The sequence below is a fragment of the Perca fluviatilis genome, chromosome 2, assembly GCF_010015445.1.
Source record: "Perca fluviatilis chromosome 2, GENO_Pfluv_1.0, whole genome shotgun sequence".
Taxonomy (NCBI): Eukaryota; Metazoa; Chordata; class Actinopteri; order Perciformes; family Percidae; genus Perca; species Perca fluviatilis.
Window position 1 is genome coordinate 42,821,056 of NC_053113.1, and position 11,844 is coordinate 42,832,899.

At 38.3% G+C, this 11,844-nt stretch overlaps 1 long non-coding RNA gene across 1 annotated transcript; it reads right to left on the bottom strand.

Moving 5' to 3' along the window:
- Positions 1-557: 557 nt before the first annotated feature.
- On the bottom strand, positions 558-11,616 carry LOC120570523. Its single transcript, XR_005641075.1, has 3 exons — positions 11,562-11,616; positions 7,935-8,061; positions 558-5,221 (listed from the first exon to the last, which is right to left on the bottom strand). It is a non-coding gene; the product is annotated as an uncharacterized LOC120570523 (long non-coding RNA).
- Positions 11,617-11,844: the final 228 nt, after the last annotated feature.

Below are 11,844 nucleotides of genomic sequence, written 5' to 3' on the forward strand. Positions count from 1 at the left end.
TTTCAACCCTTTGTTGAACAGAGAGCGCCATCTAGTGAGCTCAGAAAGTAAGACAATGGTTCGCGAAGCTTCATTTGACCATCACTACCAATGACTGGAATTGACATAGAACTTTACTTTAAATGTATTGTTTACGATAAAAATTTCATCTGGGACAAAAGAAACAGGTGGAGGGAAATAACTGCAGTTCAATTTCTCTGAATGTGCAATGGAAGGTGTCATATCTCAACATTTCTTAGTGAATCTTTTCAGATTTTTAGTTTTTGTTAGTCACATCAGTACTGAATACTTTTAAATCGACTGTTGATAGCACAATTGTGTGTTTAGTGTCACTTGGGGTTTAGCAAAAGCCATAGTTTGTGTAATAAATGAGGAAACAACTCTTCTCAGTTTTTCAGCTCACAGTTCTCCACATTCTCAGCCATTGGCACTGTTGCGTCTGTGGTGTAATTAGTATTGATGGTGCGTTGCTGTGTAGAGAGGAATCCGCCGACACTGTTTCTTGATTATAAAGGTTTATTTACATCGAAGAAATCAGCATCATGTACAAGCTCTGAAGAGCCCGGAGAGCGACCAGTTTCCCAGATTCTCAAAAGTCACTCTAAAGTTCTTTGTGTGTGTGCCACATGTGTATATTCCATGAATTGGGGTGTGATCAATAACTGACCAATGGCTTCATGCCAACTGGCTCTGTCTAAGAGTCCATTGATAATGCTTTTTCCAGATGTGTCTTCTGAAAGTAGGCTAAAGTTCATCTGGGTTTCTTTGTTACCCAAAGCTTACATACAAATCATATAGAATATGCAGATACAATAAGATGGCCATATACCTCATATTTCCCCCCTTCGAGACTAATTAAGTCTCGAAACAAAAAGAGTAAGATTATGACAAAATAACAAGTTTTCATAGAGTGTGAACAATATTAGGAAATGTAAACAAACATTTTATGGAGTGTGAGAGCGAAAAACCTTTCTGGCAGCTTCTTTCCAAATATCCATCAATCAATCTAGACAGGAAAATTCTCTCACGGCCCCTCTGCCCTAGGCGACCACCTTGGCACTCCAGATCAATTAAAAATCTTTTTATCAATCCATGTAATGTCTTGGTGTACTCGAATACACATGACAGCCTCAGAATCAAAATAAAATCAAAACAATGTCCCAATTCAGACTGATCAAATCATCGGATCTGTAAAAGGACCTCGCCTTACCTAGACCCCGCTGTCCCTAAGCGTCAAGAAAAACATAAAAACATCTGAGGTCTCCATGTGTATCCCACAACAAAAAATTCTTCTTCAAACAGTTTTAATACAAAACGAATATGACACAAAGAATATATCCACTGCAGCTCCTTCGCAGTGTCGAACGTTCAATGTAGCGTCGATGGAATCTGAACATTTCATCACTATATCCTTGTTCAAAATCCTCCAGTCCATTTTTATTGTCCATATTCAAGTATTTACCCCATATGCTTCTGGAAGAAAAGAGAACACCAACCAGTATCTTTGCAAAACAACACATAAAAGAAAACATCAAATAAAATATCAAAATTACTATGAATGAATCAAAAATAATATGAATGATATGAATCACATAGGAATCACATGAATCACATTCCATTTCCCCCCTTTGATGAATAAAAAACACTAAACAATATTCAAAGAAATGTGAAAATGACGGCAAAAGCAAATAAAAATGGATATCTTTTCAACAATACTCCTAGATTTATCCTCAAATGATAGGATTCAAGATTACGAAAGCGTGCATTGTCTCTCTTCACTGTTTATTTAACAGATAGTGGGTGTAATAGATCTCCTTATGTTATACACCCCTTCTTTCAACCTCATCTACTTGACATTCCTGTATGAACTGGACTGAGGCCGAAAAGTAACATAGCCACCTTGCCACATCATAAAATTATAACCATGCATATATTAGTCAATACTGAATTCTCATTGCTCAATGCAAACCATCATTGAAATTTAGACTGATACTTAAACTAACATCTCAACACATCAATGTAACATCTTAAACTGTGAAATTTATCCTAAACTCTTCATACCAAGTCTACTCGCAAATGTAATGTGCAGAACAATCGTTCCTCTCCCTTAACATTGTTTCTGTAATTAATAAGCCAAAATTGTAATCTCTATTAAAATTCAATGAATTGCACAGCTCCACTCTGGAGTCTTCGTAAGTTATTTTACCTTCTAACCAGGCAGGCTTCAGTAACACCACTGCAACTTATGCAGAATAGTGAAATTCAAATCAGATTTCTAAACCTCTATATAATTGACAAAAGATGCTGATCCATCATTGGGCTGTGATAACTGATTTCCGTTCGCGAATCTGTACTTAGAAAGAATGATATGAACAGATTACTGGTACACTGTAAACAACAAATTAACCAATGTAAAAACTTTTCATTTGACCAAGATATATCTGTGAGTGGAAGTTGTCTTATCTTTTCTCACATTATACTGCTACTGTTTTCATGTATTCCATATGGTCCTAATGACACTCGTGATACACCTTGCCCTTCTTTTTGTGTTATAGATAAAAGGTACATTTACAAACTACATCCAAGAACAGTTTACTGATGTTAATGTCAGGCTATTTTCACTAATAGTCACACAATTGTTCTAAGCTTATTCTTAACCCAATTTTGAGAACAGCACTCTCAAGCTGCTGTTTTTAACAACTTTACATTAATCCAATTCAAATTTATACATTAGATCACTTCCCAATAAATTATCTGAGCAGCACTCAAATAATAGAAGTATATTCAAAAGTTGCTTATGTCATTGGAGCACAAAAATAAAACGAGGAAATGTTCTTTTAACATTTCCTAACACACCAACTGAAATAACATGTTTGTCACTAATCGTGTTAGAAACTGTCACAGGTCATTTAAAATTTAATAGAATGCATATCACCAGGTACTGACAAAATATAAGATTTCATACCAAGTTGCTTAATTTAGAGGCATATCTTAACCCTTCATATAGACGTGTTCACATAAGAGTAACTCTATTTTAAAAGTAGAACCAATTACTTCTTTAGAGTATATGTATTTTCAAAATGTGTGTTGCCAGTGCATTACCTACTTTCTATTCGTCATTATGCGTTGATGCGTCGATGCGCCAGAGTAAATCCGGTCTCTCTCCCCTCCTTCTCTGGTCAGTCAGCTGATGTCCACGCTCATCTGTGGGGATCTGTACCAACTTGTGACTGTCCTTGTCCTCAATTGTTAGATTTCTTTCTGGCCCTGATGACACCTCCTTTCAGATCTTCTGGGCACCTCTAGAATCCTGGCTCCAGACTCCTATGAGGGTTCATCGGTCCTCCAAATGGCCTTAACTGGCCCCTGAATCCTTTTCTGTAATTTCCTCTAGGATTCCATCCTGGTATATTGCAATCACGGGCAAAGTGGCTATCCTGTCCACAATTGAAACACGCTTGTGAAGATATAAAATATGGATCATATCTTCCAGCTCGTCCTCTTCCTCTTCCTCTCCAGTTCTGAACAACTGGAATCACTAATGGTGACTGTTGATTTGGTGAACACTGATTTTGCATAACCAGTGCTTGCTTCTTGTCCTTCTTATCTTCCACCAGCTGCATTTGATTGAATTTTCTGGGAGTTTCTTGGTCTTGTTCTTTCTGCTCATGTTCCTTTTTCCTATATAGCTCTACTTGGTGAGCTACATGATCTGCATAGACATTTTTTGCCATGCTTCCAAGTCCAACCACCTCTTCCAGTTTGCTCCTCACTGGTGCGGGCAGCCCCTTCTGTAGTTTGGCTCGCAAAATTGACTGCTCCACTTGACTCACATCTGGATCATTTCCGGTAATATTTCTCCACACCTGATAAGCTCTCGACACATAAGCTCTTGGTTTTTCTTCTTGTTTCAGTGGCTCAATTAGAATATTGTCCGGATGCACATTTGTTGGAAACATATCTTTCAGTGCTCTCCACAATCAACCTTTATTTGCGGCAGTTCAGGATCATATATAACAGTTCCCACATATCGATTAAGTCTAGCTTTCTGTAGAATTTCTTCCATTGCCGGAATCCCAATAAGATTCGTCAAAAGTCTCTTAATGTCTCCCATGGCATACTGTTTTCCCACCATAATTTCTTCCAACTTTAGGATCCAAGGATGTGCTCCATCTTGAAGAACAGGTAACTTATCAAGAATATCTGACATATTCTGTTCTTGAATTAGCACTGAAAGCATCTTTTCACTTGTCTTCCCTTTTCTTGACTTTCTCTCCACTTTTTGGGATCCTTTTTTCAGCGATTTGTCTCTCTGTATCTTCAGCTTCTTGTATTGCTCTTCCAATCGCTCCATGTCTCTTTCAATCTCTTCTATGCTAGACGCTGCAGGATGAAATCCCGTAGCTCCTCTCCTCTCCAAATCTTCATCACTGTCTTCATCTTTACTTTCATCAGAAGTGTGATCTCTTGTATCTTTTTGTTTTCTCCATTTTTCATCACCTCTTTTCACCGCTCTGGCCAGCCTCCTTCTGATCACAGGATCATATTCACCCATGATCTCTTCTGAATCACTCTGATCATCATCATCTTCAAACTCCATCCTTCTGAACCTCACTTTACCATTAGTTTCCAGACGTGTCGTTTTCTTCTTACTTTTGGAGTTTGGATTCATCTTTGGTCGTTTCTGCTTGTCTTCTCTCTATTATTCGTTCATCTTCATCTCTGATGCAATAATCACCCTCCTGAGTGATCACTGCCTCACTTTGTTCTATTGTCAGCACTGATCTGTAAAGGTCTTTATCAATTTCAACATCATACATCTTCTGAGTCCAGGTGAAGTTGGGCTGAACTCCTCAAACTTCAGTTCATCTGTGAATGTTCAACAAAGTACTTTGTGGGCATGTATGACATTGCTTCTTTAATGTCAGTCTCTGATCATGCCCTGAAAACCATCTGGGTGTCCGCTTCAACCACTCAATCATGGGCAGTTGCAAATCTGTCACCCCTCCTTTTCTGCTGCTCCAACTCCAGATGTGTTTCTGATGCAAGTATGTGGGGGATGGGGCCAAAGTGGAGCGCTGAATACTGTGTCTGTTGGATTGAGGTCCTGTAGTTCAGGGTCTGGTATTGTCCATCACTGGTTCTGTAGCTCGTTGGGGGAGTGAGACAGGTCCGCTCTGACATCCATCGAGGTTTCTTACTTCTCTTTCTACATTCTCACCTATGACATAATTGATTCAAGATGTTGCTACAAAAATATTACCTAAGTAAGAAAAGTATCATAAAATATGTACAACAATAAAACATCATATTTCATAAACATATGTTTTATCTACACAAATCCTAAATCTTTTTTATTTTTTATTTGTGATATGTCACATCACAATAATATCCAAAAGCAATTTGTTTTGGAAATTACCATTAATCATTCCTGAAAATTAACCAATTTGTCTCTTTTTCCTAAGTTTTGGTGCTTGTGGTATAGGTATGGTATATGGTATCTTTACTATACTCATCTAAACGTTTACTCTCCTGTAGATTGGAGCCCAAATGCTGCAGTTATCTTTGTACCAACAATATTAATATGAACTCCATTCTACTAATTCAAAAATACATTTATCTCTTTCTTTGTCTTTCTGTCACTTTCACAACACTCTCTTTCTGTCTTTAACCAACTTAGTACATTCTTGTACCCTTAACTTTCCCTTAAAGTTATGCCTTATTTTCTTTCCATTGTCTCATAAAACTTTCTTTTCCCTTTCTGCAACATACGCTTACCATTTTCTCTCAGGTTTCCTAACTATCTTTTGTAACAATTGTTACCCCTTTAATATACAAAATATATGAAATGGATTCATTGGCTCTGTTTCCCACCTTCACAAATGTCACTCATTTCCTTGGCACAATGACATGACCACATGTGACAGTGCAGAACTTTTAACTTTAGCAAAATCAAAAAACCTTATAAAATTGTCAAATTTGATCATAAAATGTTATCCTTTTAGATGTCTCGCCACTCAAAACAAGTGGTCCAACATTTTAGAATGGCAGAGGTGACAATCCTGGAGCCCAGCAATCAGTCCTCTCATCTCTTACTTCCAATAGAGGTATAGAGGCTGGAATTTTCTTATTCCAGGGTGATCAATCACTGGTGTTGGGTTCCAGACGCAAATCACCTATGCCAGCTGTTAATCTTTTTCTTTCCTTCCCCCTTTTTTTCTTTTCAGGCCTGAGCCTTGTTTATGCCTACTTTTATCCTCAAATCTTTCTCCCAATTTTTCTTTTCATGCTTCAGAAGCAAGCGTAGTTAAGGTTTCCTAATTAGAAAGACATTTTAAATTCTCTAAGTGTTTTATGATATTTTTTATTTTTTATTCTTTATATCTGTCAACATAACTCTTATTTATAGATTTAAATCTCAGTCACATAATTTCATAGTCAAACAACCGCTACTTTAACAAACAGAATACTTCATCTCAAGCTGCGCCTAAGTCTAAAGGTCTCCCCTTTTCTTATCTTTGCAGCACAGGCTGCAGCACCCCAGTGCAGGCAGGGAGTGGCTTAAACGTCTGTGGACCCTAACATTCCTTAAATTCCAGACATGCGCAGTTTCAGTTGCCAGTGCAACTTCAGAGTGACAAGTTCTGCAAAATCGCACTCCCAACTCAGCAACACAAAACAAAACGCACAAACCAGCACAAAAAACAACACAAAACATACAACACAAAGCCTACTTTGAAGCTTCTTAATTTGACTATAGTCTATTTTTCTCTCTGTTTCCTTCTTCACTTATTTTACTCTAATCCGCCAACCTATATGCCTACTTATTTTCTTTTCTAAGACAAATCCTCTCATATATATCATAACGTCCTTCCAGAAGGCTCATACATTTTAACACATTCAACGTTCCCTCCAAAGGGGACTCATAATTTTAACAGATTTTCAAAAACGTTCTCTCAAAAGAAAGACTCATAACTCTTTAACAAACTTTGGAAACGTTCTCAAAAGAGACTCATAGTTTTAACCGTAATGACCAGAATATTTTAACTAAAACTCCTGTTCCCAACCGAAACAGATATATCTATATATCTAATAAACAGAACATCACCATGACATATGCCACGCACACACAGTCTATCATACACCGCAGAGGCACCGCTGTTCACACACACACACTCTGTCTCTCATACACACTTGAAAACTAGTTATTCAGCAACAAGAATGCATTCATTATAGGCCTACAATTCCTAAAGCATGATTCCGCCGTTTCCTTTTTCTTGAATTTCTGTTACCTTTTGAGGTATAGTCTACAATGCGAGATTACTTCAGACATAAATTCGTCAACCCATGAAATCCATAATTTCCATTGCAGTTTATTCTACACCCCCAGTTCCTAGAACTGACCTGAAACTTCACCTAATCATTTTCAGGTTTTGTGGCCTGAGCTAGTCTCGCCTTATCCAAGGTCTTTAACCAAATTAACGGCATTATCACCCTTATTTCCTTATTTCCTTATTCCCCTTTATTTCCTTTATTTTCTCTTATTTCCCTTTATCTTCTCCAAGACAAATTTCCCTAGCCAGGGTTATCAACTCTCTTTTTTTTTTTCTCAATGTGATTTCTTAAAGCCTATTTTTGCGCTCCCGCATGGTTATTTTAGCTAATTTTTGCGCTCTCGCATGGTTATTTTAGCTCACCCGTTACCAGTTAGGCTATTGTACACATTATCCTCTGTCCTTCACCCAACCTTACTTTTTCTCCATTTCCCCCTTTTTGCTACACAACGCAAACACAATTTAAAAACAGACCCTCAGCCACACAGCACCACAGCACGGAACACACATGGGTTTGAAACGGTGCAGCCCCTCCTCAACGCACACACACAGACACACAGACGAGCTGACCAGCGCTTCAGAGTTGTGAGAAAAGCTCACCTTTATCAACCAACGGAGCGGAAATCAGGTCGACCGTGCCCGTGCTGGAACGTTGAGACCGGCCCGCATCACGTCCCGAAATCCTCGTCGCCAGATTTGTGGTGTAATTAGTATCGATGGTGCGTTGCTGTGTAGAGAGGAATCCGCCGACACTGTTTCTTGATTATAAAGGTTTATTTACATCGAAGAAATCAGCATCATGTACAAGCTCTGAAGAGCCCGGAGAGCGACCAGTTTCCCAGATTCTCAAAAGTCACTCTAAAGTTCTTTGTGTGTGTGCCACATGTGTATATTCCATGAATTGGGGTGTGATCAATAACTGACCAATGGCTTCATGCCAACTGGCTCTTTCTAAGAGTCCATTGATAATGCTTTTTCCAGATGTGTCTTCTGAAAGTAGGCTAAAGTTCATCTGGGTTTCTTTGTTACCCAAAGCTTACATACAAATCATATAGAATATGCAGATACAATAAGATGGCCATATACCTCACGTCAAAAGACAGGTTCATATTCAAGGCATTCACCTTTTCAACTTCTTTCAAAGACAAAACACCAGCAGGGGGCAATAAAGTGCATGCATTGTGGAACCCATCACTAGCTTGTGTTTCCCTGGGGAACATATATACTGGTGCACCATTGTGTAGCAGGTGGTGAAATGTTTGGTGAAGAGAAAAGCTTCACTGGAATTCTTTCATGGAAGAGGAGACCCACATTCAGCTCATTTGGGATTCTGAAGATGCAACCGGTAGGAAAATGGACATTGTTGTATAAAATTGTTGCCAGTTAAGTGTTTATTTGTGTTTGGAATTGAGACCAATTGTCTACTTTGATAATTATATTTTGGGGAACAATGATTGATGGCAAGCTACTTGACAATTGTTTATATTCATGTTGTATTGTATAGTGGTGGGCAGATCGAGGCTTCGTGAAACAGTGAAACAGTTGAAGCAAATGTGCCATATTGTGTCGAGGCTTCGAAACAATCTGACACCCGTCTCAACGATGACACCTAGTGGTCACTTGCAGGTGTTGATCTGAAACAACCTTGATAACGAGCCATTAAAAAAATAAAAAATGTATTATTGTATTGTATAATTTTTCTAATATGTGAAGCTTGTAAGGCTTGCAGACTCCTCACTGTGTATAATGCTATTTTGGTCATAAAAAATGAATATTAATAAAAGAAATCAAGCCACAATGTCTCATTTTTATAGATTTTCATTCAAAAATATTTATTTCTCTGCTGTGGAAGGACTTAGCCTACTTCGTGTTTTACAGATAATTTCTCCAGCCTTTGAAAAGATCCTCTCACAAGGGACACTTGTTGCTGGCATGCAAAGATATTTTTTTAGCAAGGACATACAAATGAGGAAAGATTACTGCTCTCTCTTTCCAGTAAGTTAGGGGATCATGAGTTCTGGGCAAAAACGCATAGTTGTGGTATTTTTTCACTTCCACTGTGGCTTCAGCTGTAGCATTATGTATAATCTGGGTTTTACGGATACAATCATTAAAACGTTCCCATAAACTGTCCTATCTATCTATGTGTCACTGTATGTAGGTCTATACTCTGTCTGTCTCAGTGTATCAGTCAATGTGTAAATTTAAATGTAAGCCTAAATATAACTAAACAACTCGCACTATGAATGTCACTATATCACCAAATATCCGCTATCTCAAAATCAAACTCCTCTCACAAAAACCCACGAGGTCAAGGTGCGTTGACTTCACTTTTATACTGATGTGCGATGTGTGTTCCCGACCCTGTCAATCAAACGCTGATTTGGCGGACCATGCCACCTGTTGAAACACTAGTGAAACACTCCGGTGTTTCATTTAGCCGTAGTCACGTGACATCAGTGTTTTGAATCGCGCTTCGGATCAGTGTTTCGAAACATCTGCGCTTCGGGATCTCGGCAAAGCTTCGGAACATCAGTTTCACTTCAGCCATCCCTAGTATTGTATTTGAAATGCATAGTTTCAGTTATTATAGTAATACCATATTGTTTGAAACTTGAGGCTATTTGTGTTTGTTTTTGCTGGGAGAAGTTTCTCCATTGACTTAGTTAATTCTAAATGCCATTCATAATATGACTACATTGAGATTGTAAATTCACTTTGAAATGACCTGTAATAATGGAATGTAGTAATGTATATTTCTTTTTGTGTTTTGCCTTTAAAGGTTATCAACCTGCTACTGCTAGCTAACTAACTGACTAACTGGAATTAAATAAAAGACGTCAGAAGAAAATTGAGTTGTCCCTTGCGTCCTTCAGTCCTTAAAGAGGCCTTTTTCAAGTTTGAGCAAAGAGCTGAAGTGTGAACCATACACAACTTGACAGGCACTGATGATACAGATGTTGGGATAACAGCCACACCCATCCCACACACAGTCAAATACAAATATATCAGCTCTGCTCTAAGCTGCAGTATTTAACCACAGGCTCTCACCCATGTATGAAATAACTAGAGAGAGAGAGATGGACAGAGAGAGAAAGAGACAGGGCTCAAACTAAATGGAGTGGGAGCCTGTCTATATTTAGACAATCAGTCAACAGAACTGAGCTGGGTGATAGTTTGGTCAGAGAAACTGAACAGAAGTTGCTCACAAAAAATGGCTGAACCCCTTTGAAAACTAAAGAGTTGGACACTGTGTGCACCATGTGCAGTATAACTGTCCTGCAGAGGTATGATACATTTTGTAGCTGTTATTAGGGATGCAAAGTACATTTACACAAGAGCTTTGCTTAAAAGGTATATGTAGTTAATATTGCTTCAAAAATGGCTCCCCTCCCCGGCTCAACTGCCAGAGAGAGCCCGCAGTGGTCAAGCGAGCAAGAGTGAATAAAAGTGTGCCAGTGTAACGGGCCCCGGGCGTGAGGCTTGTGGACAGATTAAAATATTGTTCTGAAAAAGAACAGGAGAATAAGACCGGCAACAGGTTGTTTCCTTCTCTCGCTTCTGCCAGACTTTATTTTATACATAAACATGTACTTTAAATATGTTCTCAATTTAACATTCCTTCTCATAAGAACATCAAGTTACCATAATCACCACATAACTTGAATTCAGTTTCCCAAATAAACATAATTTTCAGAATCCATATGTTCTGTTTGTCTTCATATCCAAATTAAAGTAAAATACACCTTTTCCCAAACTACTTTGGTCTCTTGCTTACAGCTTTAATAACTGTACTAATAACTAATAACTACAGCGTCACTCGTTACGAATAAGATTCCAAACGCACAGGAATGCTAACATATTAGCAGAATGCTGTTAATTCTATTAAGAGTACAGCTGGCAGGAGAATTACACAAGCAAAAGTTAACATTGTACATAACAGTATTTCAAACACACACTTGCTTAAACATCATTTAACATGACAGGGTTTTACAAAATAAAATCACATAGGAGCCTCAAAATAGGACAATATACCCAATGTGGCACACACGTTCTGTAAGTGAAGCTAGCTTACTCTGCTTTAGCTGTAGCATTCCTACCACGTTACTCTGTGTTCCTCTAAATAACTACTAACTACAATCTTCATCCAGTATAAAACACGGAAAAGCATTCATACATTGTACTGACATTATTTTGACCATGTGTGTGTTTTCGCTCGCAACTAACCTGAAAAAGAACAGGAGAATGATGAGACCGGCAACAGGTTGTGTTTCCTTTTCTCGCTTCTGCCAGACTAAAGACGAGTCGGCTACAGCCACAATATGCCGTCTCACTGGGAGGCGAAGCCCCCTTGTGGTGGAAATTTGGACTACAGCTTACAAAATGAATTTACAACAAATTAAAGAAATGAGGCCCTTATAAAGCAATATACATATGCCAACTATTCAAAATATACATAATTAAACCAAATAATGTGACCACACATTGCTGGATGTCACACGCTCCCTGA